At 33.1% G+C, this 13038-nt stretch overlaps 1 long non-coding RNA gene across 1 annotated transcript in view; it reads right to left on the reverse strand.

The window, feature by feature from the left end:
• Positions 1-1049: 1049 nt before the first annotated feature.
• LOC147822788 (uncharacterized) overlaps positions 1050-13038 on the reverse strand; it is a 47581-nt gene continuing 35592 nt past the window's right edge. The window contains exon 3 of the long non-coding RNA XR_015444971.1: positions 1050-2720. This is a non-coding gene — a long non-coding RNA (uncharacterized LOC147822788). The remainder of the gene's footprint in view (positions 2721-13038) is intronic.

Below are 13038 nucleotides of genomic sequence, written 5' to 3' on the forward strand. Positions count from 1 at the left end.
CTAATAATTCTGACTTTAATGGATGTCATTATTATTTAACATAAGTACAAACCAATGAACATAACCATATATAATATGCCTTTCCTAAGCATTAATGCATACATTTCATGAATAATTCTTTAGCTACTAATGGGGTCATATTCATTTTAATGCATGAAATTTAATTGTTAAATATTGCCATAACTTCCTTTAGTTTTCTAGTACAATGGGATACATATGAAATTTATATTATGATAGTATTATCAAAAAACCCCACTTTTGACCATATTTTAGGAGATTAGTATAGAATACATAGATACACTTCTTTTGTAAAATGCTTATTGTTATTATGCTTTGATGCTAAACATGGAAATGGATAGAGAATTGTAATCAATGGGTACTTTTCATCACTTTACCTGCTTTAGCATTGCTTTGAGATAATGAACCAAAAATGCAATGCAGACTTAATCTCTCTATTGTTGCAAAGAAGACAAACACCTCAAACAGAAGTCCAGACTCTGAAAATCGTAATTTTAAATGAAGATACTTAGATTCAGGAATTGTTTGTATTACCAGAATAGTTTATTTTAATCCTATCAGTGTCTTCCTGTAGATTTGTAGCCACTGATGGTGTAACCAATATGGGAACAATGTACAGATTACAATTATTGAACAATGAGACGCATACCAATTTTCTGAAATGTTTCATAGTTTAAAATTTTACTAATGTCATACTTTTCATCATTAGGGACATAGGGGTTACATAAAAACTGTTTGGAACTTTTTTCTTATACTCCTTTTGAACAAGAATTATACTTTATATAATATCTACAATTGATCAACTCTCTTAATTAAAATGAACTTTGCAGCTTAACATGGATAAAAATATCCATGAGTTTGGGACTTGCATTTTAAACTAATAAATGTTCTATAAATTGCACAAACAAAACAAAGAAAATCTATTATCCCCTATTAACATAAAAAATATAAGTGAAAAATTATCATTGAAAAGAGATGTTAAGGACATCAATTTTTCTTAGTTTAAACTTGCAATCTATTTCTTATATTTGTAATCTGGAAAGTAGAGATTTTACATCTGTTTTATACAAGGTTTAGTCATTCTCAAAGCTGAGTTATGTAGAACATTACCTATGTAATAAGTAACTATTAATATCAAAATAAAGTATCATTTATTTAGAGGAACAATTAGAACTTGTCTTATTCAACATTCCATTCATTGCAGAAATCTCTTCTACTATTTTTAAAATATAAACACCAAAACTGTCAGAGGGGCTGTTTTATTTTTTCATCAGAATAGTCTTCAATTAAATCTGCTTTTTAACATAAAGACAAAAATAGCATAAAATTTCTAATAACTTGAAAACACTGTGACTTTGCTTAGTCTTTTCTTGATCAGTTCAGATAAAACTAGAATCAACAAAGCAGATTCTAAGTTAAGACGGGAAAGAGCTCAAACCCTCCTTCAGAAACCTGAGTACACAAGTTTCTTATTAGTTAAATAGTGCTAATAATGTGGCTTAATTATTCACCAATCTGAGGATTAAAAAGAAAACTGTGTACTTATTACTAAGCCGACACACAGTAGGAGCCTAATAAATTTTAAAATTATTTTAAATCAATCTTAATTTTATAGTATCTGACGTAATACGATCTGCAGATAATTCTTTCAAATGAACTTTTTTAAGACTTGTAAGTTGACTGATAGTGATTTCCTTTACTGTGAGGATGGAATTTCCATACTGGTTCCAATTGTTAGAATTTTAATTTGGTCCATTGCTTTTGACAGAAAGCAGAACACTGAGCTCAGAGACTAACGAAAATAAAGAAAACCAATCTCTTATTAATTTATCAAATTTTTCTATTTAATTTTGCTATTTAAAATACATTAGCGATGTGTACTGATTGTTGTTAAGAGCAAGTTTAAAGAGGCATCTCTCTCCAAGAGATTGTAATTTAATATAGGGTACATTTCTCAAATAGGACACACAATAATTCCAATGACTTGAACTTAATTTGTGAAAAAAGTTGTCACAGCAGACCAGTGTGAAAGGCTGGTCTTTCTCTAAATAATGCTGGTCAATCTGATATCCAGAAAGAAAAATTAAAACTTGACTCTACCTCATGAACACAAATCAAAGATCATAATGAAAAAAAATGAATGAATTTAACTAAATGAAGACTTAATTTATCAATAGTACTCTGAAGAGAAGCAGTCTCCAAATGGAATAAAATAAAGGCAATGATGATAACACGTCAAATTCTAACAAGTCAAGAACTCTAGCACGTCAAAGGGAAAACAAGAGAATTTAATTAAAATATAAGTTGGCCGATATTAAAAACTTCATAAATTTGAAGAGTCCCATCGTCAATTGATATATGAAAAGATGCCATTTTCATTATTAATCCCCATAACATACAAAAATTGCAAAGATTAAAAATGGACAATATCAAGAATTTGGGGGCAAATCGTGTTTCATCCGCAGTCATTATGTTGATGCCCTTAAGAGATGATGAAGTTCACAGGAGGTCACAATAGTGAGGTTCTAAGTCCAATAGGCATGATATCCTTAGAGGAAGAGGATCCCTTAGGCATGGACATGCTTAGCAGTATGGCCAAGTGAGGACACAGCAAGAAGAAGGTACCCGGAAGCCAAGGGGAGGAGATACAGGAGGAGTCAAACTAGTCAGCTCCTTGATGTAGCACTTACAGGCTCCAGAATCTGAAAATGAATAGATAAATAGATGATAGATAGATCCACTATTTGTAGTATACTTCATATAACCAGAAAATTAGTAAACTATAGCTATAAAAAATAAACATATGGTGTTTGTTTCATAAACAGAAAAATCAAATGAAGAGAGATGGAAAATTGTAGACTTCTAATGATCATTCACACACATTCATTGCCAAAAGTAAAAGATGGATTGAACACTTCCAGATAACTTTCTTACTAACTCTCAGTTAGATTACTAACTTTTGTTGATAATTAATATAAAGACTAGCAAACTGTAATACATTTACACGTTCCAGCCTGCCATCATCTATATGTGCTTCTATAGGCAAGACATTTCATTACTCTTGATTCCTTTCTTCATTTTTAATGTGACATATTTTGAGGATTGCTAACATTTTGTCAAGCCCAGTGACTTGGAACCCAGCATACAATATAATTCATAAAGGATTTATGAATTAAGTGTCCATTTTATGAATGAAATGTGCTTAAGTTGTGCTTTAGTTACTATAAGTGGACATGGTCAAATAGCATATTTCTTAATCAGCATGTAGTAGAGAAATTTATTGTATTATTTCTCCTCTTCCTTCAACAAATCAATTTTTTTTCATTGCAACACTAGTGCAGTTTCAGGAATTGTCCACCAATTCCAACTGGGAGGAAGAGAGTTGGGACAAAATCATCAATATATTTCATAATGTCACCTGATGGCTTTTTTTGATCCTGTACAGGTCAAGCCCAATATTCACCAATGAATCACATGATTGTTGAAGGTAGTGTGAAGAAGATAATCTTTCCCTGTCTTAGTAGACATGAACAGAAAAGCAGGGACTACTAGATTAAATAAAAACAACTTTAAGTGTCTGTAAGGATGTAGAGTAGAGGATAAAATTAGTAGATATTTTTAGTAACATTGTTGAGACATTTTTTTCACAACTTTCCTGAAGCCAACATAAATACTCTATTCTTTGTGTCTGCTCACATTGACTGTTTTTGTATTTACGGATAAAAGAACAATCCAGAATATTCTGATTTATCTTGGAGCTAAACTTTACATCTCTGTGAAAGTATATAAAGCCTCCTTGAATATTACTTTTAATCAACATATAAAGTCATATTTAACAAAATCTATAATTGAACTTTCTCTTATTTTCTTATCCACTTGATATCTTCTACTTCCAAAATTTATGGCTTAGAATCCAATTTCCACTAGATGAAAATGACATTTTTGCTTCATGATTTGTTAAGTCAATACTTTTCTTTGTTGATTATTTTTCTGTTTTTAAATATAACCCCAAAGAGGAAAGGATTTGCTATGGGAAATACACATGGAAAATTATTTAGTCTTTGGATCATTACAATATTGAATTGAAACCTAAATGTGCAGTAGAATAGATGAGTGATCCTTTCATGGATTATAGGTGAGGAAGGGTACTAGATAATGTAAAATGAAAGAAGAGGACAAGAAAATATATGTACAATTGAACAACATTTAAAATATTTAAAATAATTATATGTACATTCACAAATAAATGACATGGAAATATAAATGTTATCAAATTTATTTCTGACTAACCGTGAGTAATATTGATATGATTATTCATTTTTAAAATTAGTTAATTTAGTCTGTTAAACCTGTCTGTGTAGAAGAGATTAGAATATTTCATTATTCATAGCACAATGTCTAGAAAGAATCTGATACATTCTTGATATTTAACGTCTCTACAAATATGCCAAGGACATCAAACAATATTTTGTGTAATTTGTTAGATAATAAATGTATTCTAGTGGATTGTTAGTGAAGAAAAATGAAGAGGAAAATTTGAAAGAGGTAAGCTAAGGATGTCTTCTAAAAAGGTCATTAGCAAAACATTAACACAGCAGAAATCTGAACTTTCTTTTCTTCTAAATCAGGAATCTATGATGGTTTTTATAAAACAAAATGTAACCATGTGTTTCATAGTATATCTTATTATACTTTTTTTGCTGCTTAATTATATTAGCTGTCTGATGACAGCTCAACAACCTCTTTCTGAAATGTTGTGCTCAGGCAGTAGTCATTTTAATGCCTGCTGGATAATGATCATCACTCAGATTTAAATATGAAGACTAATTGAAAGAATATTGCTTTTTGGATCTTTGCATTATGGTAACTTTTTTATAAATCCCATATATGCACTTACAGTCAAAGTGATTAATGACTTCTGACACCTCCAGAGAAGCTCATGCCATGTAGAGAAAGCAATGGGAGTTGCAAGCAATTGTGTACAAACTTCACACTGCACTGGTCATGGCACGTGGACTGATCTTACCGTGGTTACTGCTGTGCGCAGCTCAAAGGTTGGAATGGTTTTGACCTAGGTATTCAGAGTTCTCAGCACTACAGCTAATAAGGATCGCTTTATTCACTGAAAATTAATAGTTTTGATCTTTTTTGTTTTCAGAATTTGTTACTACACATCAATATACTACCTAAGGTTCATACCTTGTCTCCAATTAAAGAAATGTAGAATACTCATTTTTTAAAACAACGCAATGCCTCCCCAAAGAATATTTTCCAAGCGCTTACTGAAGGAGGTAAAGAAGATGTCCTTGACTAATCCAGGACTTGGCTGCAAAATAGGACATTACACATGCAAAATCTAATGTCCATTATTTAGCTCTGGGTGTGATACACAAAAATAACTCAGTAAACATTTTAAATTGAGTAAATGGATGAATGAAAATTTAGTAATCTAAGATTATCTAACATGTCTTTCATTTTATCTTACACATGCCTAACTCTTACAATTGTATTAAAGTTTAAATGCAAAGTGATTTGAGATATGTAAATATCAGGCTCTCGCCTATATTTTCTTCTAGATGAAGCATCTGCTTATGATTATTTATGGATTACAATTTTACTGATAGTTGCAATAAGATTTTTTATTTCAACTGAAAAAATTAAATATAAATGATAACCAAGCAGATTTCTACTCTACCGCTTAGCATTCTTCTGTAAGGAAGAGATCTTCTTTCTCTGTATTAGTATAGCCACACCATGATTATTATAGACTTTAAATTTATTATGGTCTTCAGGATTTTGTTTGTTTGTTTGTTTTTTTGGTACCGGGGATCAAACTCGGGTCCTTCCGCTTGCAAGGCAGGCGGCAGAACCACTGAGCTAAATCCCCGGCCCTAAAGAGGCTAAAGATTTTTCTTTTTGGGGGGGGGTACTGGGGATTGAACTTGGGACCTTGCGCTTACGAGGCAGGCACTGGAACCACTGAGCTAAATCCCCGGCTGGTCTTCAGTTATTTTGATGCTTGATTATTTTTTACATTTGTTCTTGGTGGTCACCTACAAAGAAATTCATGCAATGCTGTACTTTTTTCTTTTTATTAAATTCTTTTATTGGTACATTGTAGGTATACAACACAATTACATTTCTCATTGGGAATTGTACCTTTACATTATCTATCTTGGTTTTTATTTTTCCCCATTCCTAGCCCTCCTTTCATGCCCTCCACCCTTCCCTATTTACAAAGACTTTATTTTCATTTTTTCCATTTCTCATCATTTTTCCTTTCCTTTCTTTCCTTTCCCCTGCCCCTCCCACTACCCCTACCCCTTTGGACCTTTTCTTCCTATTTTACATTATCGATTATTCATTCTAATCATTGGTACATTTTAGGTATTCAATATAATGACATTCATCATTGGAAATTTACATGTTTACATATTCTCTCTCGGTTCTTATTTTTCACCCTTGCCCAGCCCTCCCTTCAACCCCTCCAGCCCTCCCTTCAACCCCTCCAGTCCTCCCTATTTACAAAGATTTTGTTCCTATTTTTCCATTTTCTCATATTAATCCCATTCCTTTCTATCCTTTCCTCTAGCCCTCCCACTTCCTTTCCCTTTGCCCCTTTTCTTCCTATTTCACATTACCTATTATACATTTAGTCCTTATTTATGCTTTCAGTTTCTCACACCAGAGAAACTATTCGGTATTTATTCATGTGTGTCCTATTTATTTCACTTAAGAGTATTGCTTCAATGTGCATCCACTTAGCTATAAATGTGTCAAATTTTTCATTTTTTATGGCTGAGTAGTACTCCATTTTATTAAAAAAACACATTTTCTTTATCCAGTCTCCAGTTGATGGGCATTTGGGCTGTTTCTAAGTTTTAGCTATTACAAACTGTGCTGCTATGAACATGGGTGCACATATATCACTGTGGTATGATTCTTTTAATTCTTTGGGGAAGATCCCCAGCAGTGGAATAGAGGGGTCAAATGGGACTTCCAGTCCTAGTTCTTTGAGGTATCGCCATACTGATTTCCACAGTGCTTGTACCAGTCTACACTCCCACCAGCAGTGGAGCAAGGTTCAATGCTGTACTTTCAATGAATGAATGGATCAGATACTTTTTTATTCTAAGTAGATAGAAAATATGATGACAGCATTGCTGGAGATTATTTTAGTTTTTAGTTTTTAGTTTTTAGGTTTTTTTTTTGTTTTTTTTTTTTTGCTTTTTCTGTTTTTTGTTTCTTTTTCTGTTTTGGGGACAGGGTCGTGGTAAATATTTCAGGTTGGCCTTGAACTCACTAGGTAGCCCAAGCTAGGTTCCATTTCTCCTCAATCCTTGCTCCTCAGGCTCCTGGGTTCTTGGACCACAGGTGTGTGCAAACATGCCTTATAAGATCAATTTAGTTCAATATACCAATTTGAACTAAGGTTCTACCACATTTTTCTTTCTTTCAACTCTTGCATAGGTATCTTGGTTCACTTCAAACTTTCTGAAATCACTTAGCTAACACATTTCTACATTGTGTCCACCATTGGGTATAACTATTAGTCAGTGCTAATAAAATTAATAATGTTTATATCCAACACAAGAAAAATATATGTGACAACCATAATTACATGAGAATGTATTGGGATTACTTGGATGATCCAGAGTATGGATGTCTTATTGGTAAATTTTGGCCTAAATTTGAGTGGATATGATAGAAGAAAACCCTAGCAGATTCTGTGATTTAAAAAGCCTTGTAAGAATCTATTTAAAAATTTCAGATGTACGTAAACCCCTTTACATTCAAAATTATGTGGTATAATGTGACATTTACTTGCAGTTCTGCACTATTTTATTGTTTGCTTATAAACAATATTAGCTCAAATTAAACTAACATCCACAGCACATCATCCAAAAAAAAGGTAGTGAAAAAATTCATCATAAAGATTTGGGAAGAGTATATTCTCATATCTGTAACAGTTGAGGTATCAAATTAGTTGTGACAAGTACCTCAGACAGTAAAGCATCTGGATTCTAAATCTAGTCTTCTTCTATACATTATCTCCCACAGCTCTTGTCCAATAAAAAAAAGTGGGTGTTAATTTCCAACTCTACTAATACTGAGTCTAGCACATTTTTATATCTTCCGAGTAGACATGCAAAATTACAGATCAAAACATCTTCACAATACCTTGCATAAAGTAAGCCAACAGCAACATGCTGGCATAACAATAGAATAATGTATTCTAAGTAAAACTTTGTCAAAGAAAAAGAGAACCTCAGAATATAAGTCCCAGTAGAAAACATCGACATCCATTAAGTATAGCGGCAAATCTTATATAAAAATAAACACACTCATTACCATTATCCCAGATTTAAGCTGACACCTCATCTATATGCATTAATATACTGCTTGCAACAGTGCTGTTTCATTTAATTTAATCAGAATGATGCTTCTGCCACAAAATATTAGTCTTAAACCTACCACAAAAACATACATCATTTTCACATGAAGTCATTAAATGATAACATTATGCTATTTTACCTGAAATCTTTTCTATTGTAAGTGGAGGTATAGTTTTTTGTTTGTTTGTTTTGTTTTGTTTTGTTTTGTTTTCAGGCAAGCCAATGCCAAAATCTTTATTGCCATCTATATTAAACCTTTCTAATCCTTATTCCCATGTAGCAGGAAAGGAATATAAATAGCAAATCCAGCTCTGCTTCATTCTTATTCTGTTCTGTTTCTATAATGGATGGATCCAGTAGAATGTTTTTTGTCAGTTTTCTTTGTTGCCAACTTCTGGGATGTTCCATCCTTCGATTTTGAGGAGCCCTTTCCTGGGAGGCATGGCTTTCACTGCTACTGGAGTAGCTCGGTTTGAGTTGTATTTTGACAAAATCTGGAGACCATCTTCTGGAATAGCAGGTTGACTTCCGATGAGGCTTTTAAACATGATCACTGCTGGCCATCTCTGGGGTAGAATCAGCGATTTCCTGTTCAGAGACTGAATTTTCCTTGACACGTGGATTATATTCATACTTCTGAAAAAACTATCTTATTTTTATGATATCAGTTGCATTTTTTTCATTAATAGTTTTGTTGCCTTAATAAAACCAATGCTTCCTTGACTTTCCAATCTTGCTATATCAAGAAGAATATTAACATCACCCTTCAGAGCCCAGACTTCTGAATGACGGTCATGTAAAATCCTCATTGGATCATCTTCAAATTATTTCATCGAGGTGTCACTCCATAAATGGCTGGCTCCAAGGCAGAGTGGCACGTGGCAGAGGGGCAACAGTTTATGGATGGAGGTATAGTTTTTTACTTTAGTAAATGTTTACTGAATGTCAATATTTGATTTGTCATAGGTTTAATAGCACGTAGATCTCTTTTCTATGGTTAAGTGTGGTATATTATTTGTTCTTATGGTGTGACGATGTCCAGATTGTCTTTGACACTGTTACTGTGACTGACTTAGTTGCTATTGCTACAGAATCATAGTTGTTTTATTAATTGGTTTTCTGAGCATGTTTGAGGTGCCTTTGAGTCATTAACAACAAAGGAGTCTGTTCCAAAACTGGGTGATAGGCCAATTACACTGTAGCCTCTCCTCCCAAATTAACAGAAAAGGTTGGATTATGGAACAGTGGCAAAAACCTATATTTAGTTGCACTCAGAGTGCATCAGTGAAAAGCAGACACTACCTAAGGAGGTCATCATATTAGCAACAAAGTGTTTCTACTGTAATCAACCTGCAAATATAAGTACAAAAAAAACTCATAGGAAGACAAGGCAAGAAAATGCCCCCAAAAGCTCCCAAGTCCCCCAAATCTGATTGGTAGTCAAGGGGAAGAAATCAAAATCCACACAGATGAATAACTTGAAATTATAAAGGAGAAGATTTTTTTAAAAGATTAATAATGTGTCAAGAGGTCAGAGAAGATACAGAAATAAACAGAAAATGGACTTAATAAACTAGATCATCAGTGAGTTCACAGAAGACACAAATAAAAAGCTAGCTAAGCTAAACAAAGTGATATAAAATGCAAATGAACAGTGTAGTGAAGAATTAGAATCCAAGGAAGGGTACCCCAAAAAATCCAGGAAATTAAAAAATCTGTTGAAACTACGGACAGCAGAAGTGATAGTATGAGGACAGAGTGTCAGAACTAGAGAATAGGGAAGATATTGGTGACTAGTTACTCAGAGGTCTCTTAAAAACAAAAGAGATCATAAAAGAGATTGAACAACTGGTAGAACACAGAAAGAAGACAAATCTAATATCAATAGGATTTGGTGAAAAATCAGAAGACAGCACAAATGGCAAAAAAATCTGTTTACAGAAATAAAAGCAGAAAAGTTTGGAACTATGGGGAAATAATTTAACTTAGAGATGACTCAAGTATATTGAGCTCAAATAGCCACAGTCAGGAAAGTAACTCTCCACAACACATCATACACAAAATCCCAGAAGTTTAACAGAAAAAGAGACTCTTAGAAGCTGTACAAGAAAAGCAATGAATCACTTAGAGAGGTAAACCCATTAGACTTACAACCGACTTCTCAATACAAAAATTAAAAGCCAAAAGAGCTTGTAATGAAGTATTTCCAGACCCAAAGGAAAACAACCTCCAACCCTAACTGATATATATCCTGTAAAGTTATCTTTAAAATTGGTGGAGAAATAAGATATTTGCATGGCAAAGAGTACCTTCTTTAGAAATGCATGACCATCAAGGCAGCATTTTAAAAGCTTCTCAAGGATATCTGAGAAATGACAATGAAACTAGAATTCCCAAAATGTCTAAAAGAATGACTTTATTCATTAGAAAAAAGTCCAATTGAATGGCAGGGAGGACAATTAAACAGAGTGGAAAAAAATGGAAATCAGCAACAGAAAAGAACTGGAATGACATGAATGATACATTTCAATAACAATTCTGAATGTGAGTGGTCTCAATTCAATGAAAAGACATAGATTGGCAGAACTGATAAAGAAAAAATACCCAAGGATATGCTTTATTCAAGAATCACATTTAAGCCTATGAGACAGTCATAGACCAAAAATCAAAAGATTAAAAATCATATTTCATGTGACAGGAACCCAAAAACATGCAGGGGTAGCTATCCTATTTTCAGATAAAGTGAACTTCAAGCCAAAATTATCAGGAGAGAAAAGAAAATCACTATATATTGCTTAAGGAACCTATTCAACAGGGACAGATAACAATTATACACACATATGCACTCAACATTTCTGGACCAACTTTATAAAACAAGTATTACTAGATATAAAATATCAGGTAAACATCAACAAAATTATAATGGAGGACCTGAAGACCTACTGTCACAAAAAGACAGACAGACAAGAGGCAAAAATCAAGAAAGAAATATCAGAGTTTAATCAAACCTTTGGATAAATGGATTTAATATATATCTGCAGAGTTTCACCTAACAACAACAGAATACATGTTCTTTTCAACAACATAGAGAAATTTCTCCAAAATAGAGCACATAGCAGCCCATAAATCATGCTTAAATAGATGCAAAAGAATCAAAACTATCTCATGCATATTATCAAATCATATCACAATGAAACTAAAATTTAATGACAAAAGAAATGACAGAAGTTATATAAAACATGTAAATTAAACTATAAACTATTGAGTAATCAATGGGTCACTGAAAAAAATCATAGGAGAAATTGGATAGTTCCTAAAATCAAACAATAATGCCAGTACAACATAGCAGAACCTAAGTGACACAGTGGAAGCAGTCATAAGAGGGAGGTTTATAGATTTGAATCCCCATATTAAAAAGAAAAATAAGAGTGAGTAAAACTAAATAATGTAATGATGTATCTACCTCAAGTTCCTAGAAAAATAAGAAGAATCCAAAACCAAATCTAGTACAGAGAAAGAAATTATAAAGATGTTGTTCATGGCAAGTTTCTCTCTGGCACTGTTCCCCTTCTCACATTCCTGACCACCATGAACTAAGCGGTTTTGCTCTGCCATATCCTTCTACCACAGTATTTCTTCCTTGGAGATTCCCTACCATGTACTGAATCTACTGAAACCATGAGCTACACTAAACCTGCCAACCATGTACTGAATCTACTGAAGCTATGAGCTAAACTAAACCTGTTCTAGAAATTATAAGTGTCAGCTATTGTGTATCTCTGATGGAAAATTTAATTAATAAAGAAAATTGGTAATGGGAACGAGAAGTAAAAAAAGATCAAAATATGTCATATGTACCAACACACCATGATGAATATATTCCATATTAATTATAAATATATACTGTGAAGAAATCTTAAAAAAATAAAAGAAATTTTGAAAATGAAGGGATATTGTTGTTATTGTTGCTGTGACTGAACGTAACCATGTGGTATAAGATGTTCTGGTTTGTAAGAGGATTTGGGAAATATTGGAGAATCTAGATAGAGAAGTCCTCAAATGCTATAAACAGAGACAGATGCGTAATTCTGGTCAGAGCTCAAAAGAACTGAATACAGACAAGAATCCAGATAGTTAAAAGACCAGACTCAGGAGGTTTCAGTTGAGAACAAAGACTCCGTTTGCCACTGAACTGGAGGATTTTGTGTTACATTCCAGCAAACAAATATTTGTCTATATCTTGCCAAAGTTCTGACATTTTATAGGAGTCTGGGATTAAAGGTGGTGGACTAATTGATGTGGTAGAGGAAATTTCAATAAAAACCAATAGTCAGGCTGTTCCATGAGTAGTGCTAGATGATTTTAACTGAACTGTTAGTGACAATCAGATGTAAAAAGGTAAGGATAAAATTTGAAAAATTTATTTATGGGCACAGGAGGAAATGTAAATTTGGGGCCAATGAAAGTTTGACTGCTAAAGAGATTGGCACTATTAAAAAGAAACAAAGTACTTGGTATAAGTACAGGAAGAAAGAAGTCTTGGAGGTATTTCAGGAATCAGCAAGACTCTACCCAAGGCAAGTTCAAGAGCACAATATTGTCAATAATTATTTGAGAAGACAGT

The sequence above is a fragment of the Heterocephalus glaber genome, unplaced genomic scaffold, assembly GCF_053883595.1.
Source record: "Heterocephalus glaber isolate CG9 unplaced genomic scaffold, H.glaber_assembly_v1.0 deba00001608, whole genome shotgun sequence".
NCBI lineage: Eukaryota > Metazoa > Chordata > Mammalia > Rodentia > Bathyergidae > Heterocephalus > Heterocephalus glaber.